Source organism: Bos grunniens, chromosome 8, assembly GCF_055505025.1.
Source record: "Bos grunniens cultivar Pamir isolate PY7600 chromosome 8, Bosgru_T2T1.0, whole genome shotgun sequence".
NCBI lineage: Eukaryota > Metazoa > Chordata > Mammalia > Artiodactyla > Bovidae > Bos > Bos grunniens.
Window position 1 is genome coordinate 42370660 of NC_141172.1, and position 12104 is coordinate 42382763.

The 12104-nt window shown below is 46.5% G+C and overlaps 1 pseudogene; it reads left to right on the top strand.

Annotated features, from left to right (window-relative positions):
- Positions 1–9645: 9645 nt before the first annotated feature.
- Positions 9646–10574, top strand: LOC147366977 (uncharacterized; annotated as a pseudogene).
- The last annotated feature ends 1530 nt before the right edge of the window (positions 10575–12104 follow it).

Consider the following 12104-nt stretch of genomic DNA (forward strand, 5'->3'; position numbering starts at 1 on the left):
TTTCTGTGTGAGTGCCTGTCTGCTCTGGGAGCAAAACTTAGGATGGTGAAAGACCATCTTGCCTCAAAGAAAAAAGTTCCCTTATGCTTAGCAAAATAGCTAACGTTTCTAGAACACCTGTGCAAGTTTGCAAGCGTGATCTTTCACAAGCGTGATCTCATGATTTCCTAATCACTTGCTGCTACAAGCAGAAGAGGCTTGGACAAGGCAGCTGTGCAGTCTCTTTGGTTTTTTTAAAAAAATAATTGTATTTATTTATCTTTGGCTGTGCTGGGTCTTCCTTGCTGCACAGCTTTTCTCTAGTTGTGGCAAGTTTGTTGCAGTGTGAGGGCTTCTCACTGCGGTGGCTTCTCGTTGGGGAGCATGGGCTCTAGTGCACAAGGGCTCTGTAATTGAGGTTCCTGGGTTCTAGAGACAGGCTCAGTACTTGCGGAGCATAGGCTTAGTTGCTCCATAGCATGTGGGATCGTCCTGGATCAGGGATTGAACCCTGTCTTCTGCATTGGCAGGTGGATTCTTTACTACTGAGCCACCAGGGAATCTGCTGTCTTTGGCTTTTGTTCTTAAACTTTCTCTCTTCCTGGTCAATGGGTCCTGGCTATAACTAGGGCAGGAGAAGTGGGTGCTTGTGTGACTCCTCTGGGGCCTGCACGTTTCTGGCGGGGGGCTGAGCCTACAGGTTTTGCTGATTTCCTACTGCCATGGATTCCTTCTTACCTCACCTCTGGACAGGGTCTTTGGCTTCCTTAAAACTCAAGGGTGCCCATCTGTGAAGACTTGGGCAAGAGGGGGATCATGGGGAGTATGTGCGAGCCGGGGTTGGGAGGCATTATGCTGAGTTCCAGAGAATGGTTCTGGAGCTGCAGTCTCCTATCTGAGGCAGGAAAAGCAGTTCCCCCGTCCTTGACTGCATCACCTGATTTCTGTATTATCTGAATTCTGATACAGGAGAGCTTGGTTAATACAGGTGGGTGGATGGGTAAGATTGAAGAGGAAATCTTCAAAATGGCCAGAAATATAGAATTGCAGAGCGTTTGTGCCCTTCCTTGCTGTTTAGCAACTTGTGCATCCTCAGTTGTGTCCAACTCTTTGCGACCCTAGGGACCGTAGCCCACCAGGCTCCTCTGTCCATGGGATTCTCCAGGCAAGAACACGGGAGTGGGGTGCCATTTCCTTCTCCAAGGGATCTTCCCGATTTAGGAATCAAACTGATGTTCCTTGTGTCTTCTGCATTGCAGGCAGGCTTTCTTTTTTTCTTTTCTTTTTTTTTAACCACTAGCGCCACCTGGGAAGAGTTAGCACTTTGTAGCTTCCCCAAAGGAAATGTCAGAAGCCAGCAACTGGTTGCTTCGGGAGGACACTTTAACAGTCTTACCAAAGCTACAGCCCCATGTGCTGTGGCAGGTTAAGTTCTGTTCTTGTTGACCCATCAGCTGAAGTTCTTCGACTTCCTGGCTGAAACCACAACCTAGAGAACTCAGACAGCCACACTGCAAGGACACAGAGTCCCTTGGAACTCAGACTTTCTAATAACACATCTTCTCGGCAGTGCCTGGAAATTAAGTGTCCTTGTTTGTTTTACTGGAGACAGCGGGACTCCCTCCAATTTTCCTCCTCCTTAGGATGGGAGTGATTTCTTCAGCACTTGCTTTTCTGAGTATAAGAAGCTTGGAGAAAGCAGCTGTGGATTCTCTTTGGGTTCCTTTCTAGAAGCTTCCATCTTCCTAGTCAACAAGTCACATGATGTAAATATACCTGGGGCAGGGCTGTCGGGGACTTGTGTGACTCTTCTGGGTTCTGCAGGTAACTGGCTTCACCCTAACTCCAGCGGCTGTGGTAATCTGGAGAGTGACACTCAGAGGCACGTGAAAACCAGCTGCACTCTCAGCAGTCAGGGCACCCCAGGGGCAGACTCCTGTGCCTTTAACTGGGCGGAGTCTAGAATGTTTCAGGGAACCAGTTCCAGGCCTGGAGGATGTTCCTTTGCTCTGAAGTTTCCAGATAATCCAGGTCAGGGGAGGAGACTCTGTCCCTTGAGACCCCATGAAGACTTTAGAGCCATGGACGTTTGTGTAAAAGGTAGGTGAGATTCAACTTGCAGTCTTTTTTTCTGGGATAAACTTTCTTCCTGAGTTAATCTCAGAGAAAGAACACTTTGATTGACTTCTTCCCTGGAATCGAGTCTCTAACACTAGAAACTGGGATGTGCGGCTTTAGTGAAGAAAGCTTTTCTCTCTATAAAGCTGGGGGCAGTGGGGTAGAGTCATTAAGTGTAGGGACTTTGGAGCTGGGTTCCTGGCCTGGCTTTGTCACTTAATAGCTGTGTGGCAGTGGGCAAGTTCCTGAGCCTCTCTGTGCTTATTTCCTCATCTGTTAAGAGGGGAAAGTAATGCTGTACAACTACCTCACGGGTCTTACGGTAACGCGGAAATGAGTTACCGTGCATGAGGCACTCAGAACAGTGCCTGGGATGTAGTTAAGTGCTATATGAGATTTCGTTGTTGTTGTTATTTTCACTTTGAAACCAGAGGAGAACCTGAAGTAAAAGGGTGTCATGTTCGGTAGCCTGGAGCAGTGTCTTGGCCTGGGAAGCGGGAGACCCGGTCTCTCTGATCCGGCTTCCCACGGAGTAATGGGGTGACCCTGAACCACTCAGAACTTCAGTCCCTTCACTGAAAGTGAGGTGAGATAACCCATAGATGGCCATCCATAGATGGACAAATAGAGTGTCACATACACATACAATGGACTGCTCTTCAGCCAGAAGCAGTAATGAAGTTCTGACACAGGCTACAACACAGATGAAACTTGAAGACATTATGTTACGTGAAATGCACCAGACACAAAAAGACAAGTGTTACATGATTTCACTAAATATCTAGAAAGGCTAATTCAGAGATAGAAAGTAGAACTAACATGACCAGGGGCAAAGCTGAGTAGGAAATGAGTAGTTATTGCTCAGTGGTTACAGTTTCGGGTGATGAGAACGTTTCAGAAATGGATGATAGGGTTGATGATTCAACATTGTGAATGTACTCAATGCACACTTAAAAACAGTTACAACAGCAAGCTTCATGTTATATATATTTTACCACAATAAAAAACAATCAAGCATAATAAGAAGTCAAACACAGAGAGGGAGAAGTAAGCTGACTTTGAAGGAGACAGACATGTGCTATATAAACTTTGAAACTTTTTTAATAGTCCATGAGGATATAAATATGGGTTACTAGGAAAAAAATGAGGTGCTGATGGTGTCAGCGCCCCCGTCAGCCCCCAAGCCCTTTCCAGCTACAGCCTGCTGTGAGGTAAAATCCCTTTTCTTCTCGCGCTTTCATGCCCTGGGTTTCCTTCAGGATGCGGCTCTGGGCCAGTCTTCCCGGGCCTCCCGCGTCCCCGCTCTGCCTGCTGCATCCTTCCCAGGGGCCTGCTGCTCTGTAACTCCATTTTCTTTCTTTCACGTGTTTGTGGCTGTCTACCACCTATGTTGTTCTCTCCTCAATAAGGAAGGATTGTGCCCTCTCCAGCTTTTGTGTTACCCCCCACCAAATCCCTGACTCAGAATGAGTCAACAGAAGGGGTGCCTGAGGATGGTTCCTCCTTGCCACGAGGAACCACAACTATGGAAGGCCTGGTTCCATCATGTGTGACATAGGTTTTACAAACTTTTTAATGCTAACCTGTAACAAATACACCTTACTTTGAGACCTGGAGTGCATGCGTGTGCACACACACACAAATATATATGTAAAGTTCATGAACTTTACCATTTATTATGCATGGTTCAACCTTGAGATTTCTGATTGATTTGATTTGTGAAAAGTGCTTATAGATACACTGATTTCGTAACTCGACTGGCTCATGCGTGGGAGTGTTCACCACTGGCCACTAGGGGGAGCTGACACGCCAGGTTGCACAGATGAATGACGTGAGCTGGAGGGCTCAGAGGAAGTGGAAACAACAGTCTCAGCCTTGGCGAGGACCTCAGGATGCCTACACATCCCTTAACAAGCACCCTCACAGAGGGACCAGCAGTGCTCACTCAGGCTTTATTTAGTTGAACAAACATCTACTTTGTTGACTTAGCTGAATGAACTTAGCTCCTGGTCCCTGTCTCATGTGGGGTGCCATTTAAATGTGTTGAGTGGGAGAACATCCCTGGTCGTCCAGTGATTAAGACTGCGCCTTCCAATGCAGGCAGTGTGGGTTTGATCCCTGGGTGGGGAGCTAAGATCCCACATGCCTCATTGCTAAAAAACCAAAACATAAAACAAGCTGTGTTGTAACAAATTCAATAAAGACTTTAAAAATAGTCCACATCAAAATATCTTTAAAAAAAACTATGTGTTGTGTGCTGGTTGTTGGATTTTTGGCTTAGAACTTAGACCCCCTTCCTCCTGGGGCAACACAGAGCTCCTCTATTCCCTTTTTTTTTTTTTAAATAGTCTTATTTTTGGCTGTGCCAGGTCTTTGTTGCTGTACAGGCTTTTCTCTACTTGTAGAGAATGGGGGCCACTCTCTAGTTGCTGTGTGCAGGCTTCTCATTGCGGTGGCTTTTCTTGCGGAGTAGGGGCACCAGGGCACGTGGGCTTTAGGAGTTGTGGGTCTTAGAGTGCAGTCTCAAATAGTTGTGTCACAGCGGCTTGGTTACTCCACAGTGTGTGGGATCTCCCTGGATCAAGGATCGAACCCATATCTCCTGCATTGGCAGGTGGATTCTTCACCACTGAGCCACCAGGAAATCCACTCTCTTCCCTTGTTGCACAACTTCTCTTCAGATGTGTCACTGAAAGCCTTGCATGAACGCCGTGTAGACTCTGTCCCACTGAGCAGGTTCTAAACCCCACTACTGTACTCTGTGCCAGGCACCCTCCTCAACCCTCAGCACAAGAGGCTGGTTGTGTGTGCCATTTTGATTGTGGAGAAATGAGGTCTCTAGAAATGAACTGCAGAAGTAGCAGAGCCTGGGGCTGGTGATCCTGGAGCCCGTGCACAGAGAACAATCTCCAAGCATGTCAGCTGCGGTGAGGGCGCCTGGCCTGGCCTGGGTGCCCTCCCTCCCTGACACGGATGCGAGCAGACATCCATCTCAGCTCCTGCACAGCTTCCAAGTCTGCCTGAATCCATGGGCCAACAGGCATTTCAGACTTCCTCCGGGAGCACCAGGAGCATCAAGCCTCAGCTGGTTAACCACGTCATCTTCAGTGGTTCTCACCATGTTCGACAGTTAACACAGTTCCTACCCTTGTTCTTCTTCAGTCAGGTGTGAGAAGCAGTGTTAAGGTGATGACTGCTGTGTGCTCCAGTGGGACCAGGAATGCATGCTTCAGTATTTGAGTAGATTCAGCAGTAAGTAGACAGCTTATATCCAGAGTAAGCCAGAAGGATTACAATACCATTAAGGGATTCCTTTCACCTCATTAGCAAGTGGTAGAGCTCTCCTCTCTGCCAACCGCCCCATCCCCAACCTTGACATTCACACCCCCAGCATGGTACAACCAACGTCCACACTCCGTGTTACGTGTTAGGATGGGCCAGCTGTCAAAGGGTATTTTTTTTTTTTTTTTTGAAAGTCACTCAGTTGTGTCCGACTCTTGCAGTCCATGGAATTCCCCAGGCAAGAATACTGGAGTGGGTAGCCTATCCCTTCTCCAGTGTATCTTCACGACCCAGGAATCAAACTGGAGTCTCCTGCATTGCAGGCAGATTCTTTACCAGCTGAGTTATCAGGGAAGCCCAATCAAAGGGTATGGGTGATACCTTTTAGCGAGTGCCCAGAGACTTAGCTGGACTTATGTGGTAAGATTGCCTCAGAGCAACTCCATGGAAAAGAATTCAGAAATGATTATGGGGCTTTTCTCTGTTGGCTACAGGAAATAGCCACAGCCTGGGGTGAAAATCAAGTTTGCCAGCTAAGTGCTTAAGGGGACTCCAACACAACTCATGCCAGTCATCTCTGATTCTGCCAGGAGGAAGCCAGAGGCTGTGGAAATCAAATTCCTCTCCTGCTTTCTGATGGAGGCTCCCCAGGAAGAATAGACTGGAGCCATCTAGTTGCTCCCTCAACTGTACCTCACCCTGATCCTTCTCAAATGTTATTTACTATGGGGACTTCCCAGTGGTCCAGCGGTTGGGAGTCTGCCTTGCAGTGTGGGGGACATGGGTTTAGTCCCTGGTTGGGGAACAGGGATCCCACCTGTCATGAAGCAGCTGAGCTCATGCGCCACAAATACTGAGTCCATGTGCTCCAAAGCTCAAGAGACACAACTAGAGTCTGTGTGCCACAAAGATCCTGCATGATGCAATGAAGATCTTGTGTGCCACAACTAAGACTTAGTGTAGCCAAATAAATAAATATTAAGAAAAATATTTACTACAAGCTCCCTGGGGGCTCAGACAGTAAAGAATCTGCCTGCAATGCAGGAGACCTGGATTCGATCCCTGGGTCAGGAAGATCCCCTGGAGAAGAAAATGGCAACCCACTCCAGTATTCTTGCTTGGAGAATTGCATGGACAGAGGAACCTGGTGGGCTATAGTCCATGAGGTCGCAGAGTTGGATATGGTGGAGCAACTAACACTTTCACACTTTACACAAGCTCCCAAGACTCTTTCATGACAACACTCTTCTCTTCCAGCTGCTTTTGGGCCCCTTTCCCACCCCACCAGGATTTTCAACAAGCTACCGTTTTCTGTCCACTGCTGGATGTTCAGTCACTGGATGCTCTTCGGCAAATAACTCTAGTTAGGAGCTCCCCTGTGGCGACAATCATGGTAGTGATAACGGTATGCTGAGGACTTATGTAAGGCCTCCTCTGTACAAACATTCTGAAACATCAGCCTCAAGAGAAGATGTGATTGACTACCTCCACACTTTACCACAGGTATTTAAGGAGGGTAATGGAAGTGTATCTCTTAAGCAACCACCAAATCCTGGCCAGAACTATAATTGGGGGAGGATTTCACTATGAAAGATTTACTGCATTTTATGGTTCCGAATCCTTTACTTTTTTGTCTACAGCCAAACACACTGACATGGCTTTTCAGTTCTTCTCACAAGAGGCAGAACTTGCTTCTTCATCTCCTTGAACGTGAACTGGTCTTGTGACTTTCTGAGGCTGAAAGAATGCCACAGAAATGATGACATGCCAGTTCTGAGCCTAAGCCTCGAGGAGCCTTGTCCACTGTCCTTCTTGTGTTGCAGCCATGAGAACAAGTTTGGGCTATCCATGTGGCAGGAGGCATGTGGAACAGACCTGAATTGCCTCAGCTGCCTGGCCAAAGCTGGCCTCCGTCAGTTGACAGAAGTGAGTGAGACTGGCCAAGACGGGCAGGACCACCCCAGTGACCACCGGGACATGTGAGCCATACCTGTTTATTGTTGTATGCCACTGAGGCTCTGAGAGCTGTGTGTTACACGGCATTATTGTGGCCATAGGTAACTGACACACCCACTTAGAAATCAAGAGTGGGATGCACCCCTGGAAGAACTGTTAGAAGCAACTTTCACCTTCAAATAAATAAAATGGGTTCCAGTAGATTGTTTCTTCACTTGCATTGATTACCCCAAAGTGAATATCTTTCTCTGGTCTTCAATTCTAGATGGATTTAATATCTGGGTAGAAGCCAGCAAATGAGCACAAGTGAAAAGTCATTCTTCATTATTAGGCATCACATGAACAGAGGTGGAGAAGCAAAGACAAGAAAAGTGACACCTATCTATATTTTTGGAGATGTCAGATAATATGTGACTTCCCTACCCATATGCGGCGGGATGTTTGTAGTGGTTAGTATTTCTCAGGTTGGCATCTACATGTAGAGGTCAGTACATACAGATTGTTGAAAAGCAATCTTTGTAAGAATTATTGGTGGGTAGTGGCAGTGCTTGGCTTCTGTAATTTCAGTGTAGATCAAAAGCACAGATACAAACCTGGCAAAGCAAAGTCATAGTCCCAAGTTCACTGTGCTCTACCGATTGTAGGATTATTGGCCTCCTGAGCTCGGGTGCCAAACTCTGACACATGAAGATAAATAGAAGTACTCTCCTACCTTTTAAAATATTACATAGACCAGAACACAGAGCAGGGTTTTTAAGATAGACACCAAGCTTCTGCCTATTTGGTTATACATATGGTCATATATTCTGACAATGACTGAGTGAGGCATATAGAGGAACTTCATTAATATTCTTTGGTCATTCAAGGCCTGTCATCAATCAATGTCACCAAGTGTTCTTTCTGAAAGTGAGTCTTGTCTCTGAGAGATTAATTTATAGGTAGGGGAGCATATAAACAAGTTTCCCCCTTTCCCAATGAAACACTGACTTCTCCTCCCTCTTACTCATCTTGATTCAGTCTCTGACCCCGGGGCTATGGACACGCACGTCATGCCTTTAGACAGGGAAGTCCCTCAAATTGGTTCCCGGTCCCAAGGGCCCCAGAGGCCGTCACTCACAGATGCCTCTGTCTCTCCGACCTTGGCATAAGTGTCTAGATGACCACTGTCCTGGCTCTGTAAAGGGAAACCATTGTACGCTTCTGCCTGATGGTAGAGTAAGAACACAGAGATAGAATTCAGAAGTGGCAGCTGAGAAGACGGCAGCGTTGCACACCCGCTCCTCCCTGCCTCACTCCACTCCTCCCTGCTTCACTGGGGTTTCAGGAGGAGACCGTGACTTCTCAATGAGCATTCACGAGGGAACAAGCCAACACAGAGAGACACTCAGTGGGATTAGCATAAATAAAGATTTCTTTCTCAGCATTATGTGTGGGTTATTATTTTCTTACAAGACTGCTGTGATTCAAGTAAAGTCTTCTGACCAAATTTTAAAACCCAATTCTGGATGAACACAGGCTTTATAAACACTCAATATTATTATACAAGCTGTAGAAACAAAGAGTTGCCACTAGATAATAGTGGCATAGCTTTGCAAAATTCCTTTTCAAATTGGGGAGCTAAAGTTCCACACATGGAACAGGCTAAAAGATTTAAATCACAGGAAAATGCAAACAAACAAAGGAAATCCCACAAAGATTAGAGAGTGCAGACACTCAGGTGTCCCATCCAGCAGGCACTGTGGCTGAGATAAGGGGAGGTCCACTTCTAACACTTCTTTCCTTGAGCAGTGGTTCTCAAAAGTGTGGTCTCCAGACCAGCAGCATCAGTATCACCTGGGAACTTCTTGGAAATGCCAGTTCCTGGGCCTCTTCCAAGACCTACTGAATCAGAAACTCCGGGTAGGGCCCAACAGTCTGTGTTGTTACGATCCCTCCTGGGGATTCTGATGTGTGATCAAGTTTGAGAAATGCAAGTTTTTAAGACACAATAAGTCTCACAAGATAGATAGGAAAGGGTTTTCCTTCCCAAAGAGATTGAGTCCTTAGTACCCAAAGACATCTCAGTAGTGGGTTACCTTCTCTCCTGTGCATCAAGGATGGTCCTGTACTGAGCATCCTTGGAAAACTAAGAAAGAGCCAAATAGTCTCCTGTGTTCTGTGATTCAGCCCCCAATGACACTGTCCCTGCTGTCCACACGTCAGCTGCTAAGCCCTTTGGCTACAGCAGCACCCTTCCTGGCAGCAATTTCAATATCAGTAAAGAAAAGCTAAGTTATGCTGTGGTAACAAATTGCGGCCTAACGTCCCTAACTTAATGTCATCAAGATTAATTGTACTGTCCATAATACACCTGTAACACAGGTCAGCACTGGACCGCTACTCCCTGCAGTCCCTGGGGGAGCCAGGCTGATTTCCATCTGCACACTTGATTCCATGACCACCATGATGGGGAAAAAGAGGAGCTGCACACTGGCTTTGAAAGCTCCCATCAGGAACGGACACGTCATGTCATTTCCACTGATGTTTCATGGGCAAGTCACACGGTCACGCCTACTGTCAAAAGTGGGAGGGCAGTACCCAGAAAAACAACTGGAGGAACTGAAAACCATCCAAATGACTCCTGTTGCAGGTTACATGCTTGGGTCACAATACTCATTGTGCGCGAAGCTGCATACCGACATAAAAGAAGCCGCAGGGGCCTCCTTCTTCTGCCGCTTGTGTGCTCATTCTGTGCGGACGCGGTGCCTCTTTTGTGAAGCGGCAGCTAGGACCCCAGCGCTCACCATGGTGGGTGAAAAGCCCAAGGAAGGAGTCAAGGCTGAGGACAATGATCACATTAATTTGAAGGTGGTGGGGAAGGATGGTTCTGTGGTGAGTTTAAGAGGCATACATCACTTAGTAAACTAACAAAAGCCTACTGTGAACGACAGGGCTTGTCAATGAGGCAGATCAGATTCCAGTTTGACAGCCAATCAGTGAAACAGGCATAACTGCACAGCTGGAGATGGAAGATGAAGATACAATGGATGTGTTCCAGTAGCAGACAGGAGGTATCTACTAAAAAGGGAACCTGCTACTTTACTCCAGAATTCTCTTCTCCCAGACCAAGAAGACATTCTCAATGAGAAAACTGCAATTTGGCTCCACCACATCCTGACGACTACAGTAATAGTTTCTCTCTCCTTTCATTTCCCCTTCCTCATTCCTTTATTGTACATAAAGTAACTGGTGTATGTGTACAAGCATATTTCATTTTTTAACTAAATGGCCAATGGTATGTTTTGATCGACACAAAACAGAGACGGGATGGGGAAAAATACTGATTCCGTGAAAATTCCCCCTTTTCTCCATTAGTGGGATGCTCATCAGCTCTTATCTTTATATTCCAGTAAGTTATTTTGCTCTCTGCTACTGCTGCTCTGCTAAGTCGCTTCAGTCGTGTCCGACTCTGTGCGACCCCACAGACAGCAGCCCACCAGGCTCTGCCGTCCCTGGGATTCTCCAGGCAAGAACACTGGAGTGGGTTGCCATTTCCTTCTCCAATGCATGAAAGTGAAAAGTGAAAGTGAAGTCGCTCAGTTGTTCCCGACTCTTAGCGACCCCATGGACTGCAGCCTACCAGGCTCCTCTGTCCATGGATTTTCCAGGCAAGAGTGTTTAACAAAAAAAACGAACAACGTAAAAATTCTTGCATACCTTGTTCGATTGGAGAATTTTAATGTTTTTCATTTATCATTGTAAAACCAAGGACAATTTTATAACTTTTTTGTATGTAGCTGATACATGTAGGGCAATCAGTCTTTAAGCAGGGATAAATTCCTCTAAAAGAAATGAATCCTAGATAGCTTTCCCTTCAAGTCAAGCATCTTTTTTAAATAAACTCATTTACAAAAAAAAAAAAAAAACTGGCAGGAACTGGCAGGGCAGAGTTCTCAGTCTTACATTCACTATTTCTTTGTTCCTACTGACCTTCAAACAAAATCAATATCTTGGATTGGTTGGTGCAGGATTTCAAACCTGGCCTAGCGGCGCGGTGCTGTTCTGCCGTTGGGTGAGACGCGGAGGGAAGTAGAAGGCCGCCCGGGTGGGGCCAGGCGGACCCGAAATTAAAAAAAAAAAAAAAAATCAATATCTTTTTTTCCCAAGAATATCTTAATTCATAAAATGTTTTTATTTTTTAATAAAAAATATTAAAGTTAATATACCCAAAGGAAAGTGCATAAATCATGAGTATACAGCCTGACGAACGATCATAAAGCTGACCCTAACAGATCAGCTACATAAGGCTAGGAGCAAGCTTGCTGTCGGGGGTGCCCAGCCCCTCTCAGGCCTCTCCTTCCCCTTTCTAATGGGAACACCCCTCGGACTTCCAACACTCATTCATTCAACTCGGATTTATCAGCCAGGGACCGGAACTCTTCAGTCCTGGCAGGTGCTACAAACCCAAGCAGGAAAGCTGATCTTATCAATCTTCCTGTCAGAGGGCTGGCTTTTCCGGGGAGGGACATATTTCAGACAGGGTTTGGTGGCGTGTGTTGGGAGGAGAACTCTCTGAACTTTCTGAGACCCTTATTGATGTGTTGCCTTTATTACCTATTTAAGCACATTCAGCATTTCATAACAGAGCAGATGGAGTCAGAGCCAGAATCTCTTTGCTGCCTGACACATGAGAAGTAAGTGGCCCGCCCTGCTGGCATGAGGTCCCGGACAGCCAGTATTGAGCTGTCCCTGGAACCCCTGGGCAAAGCAGCTCCTGCCCACCTGCAGCT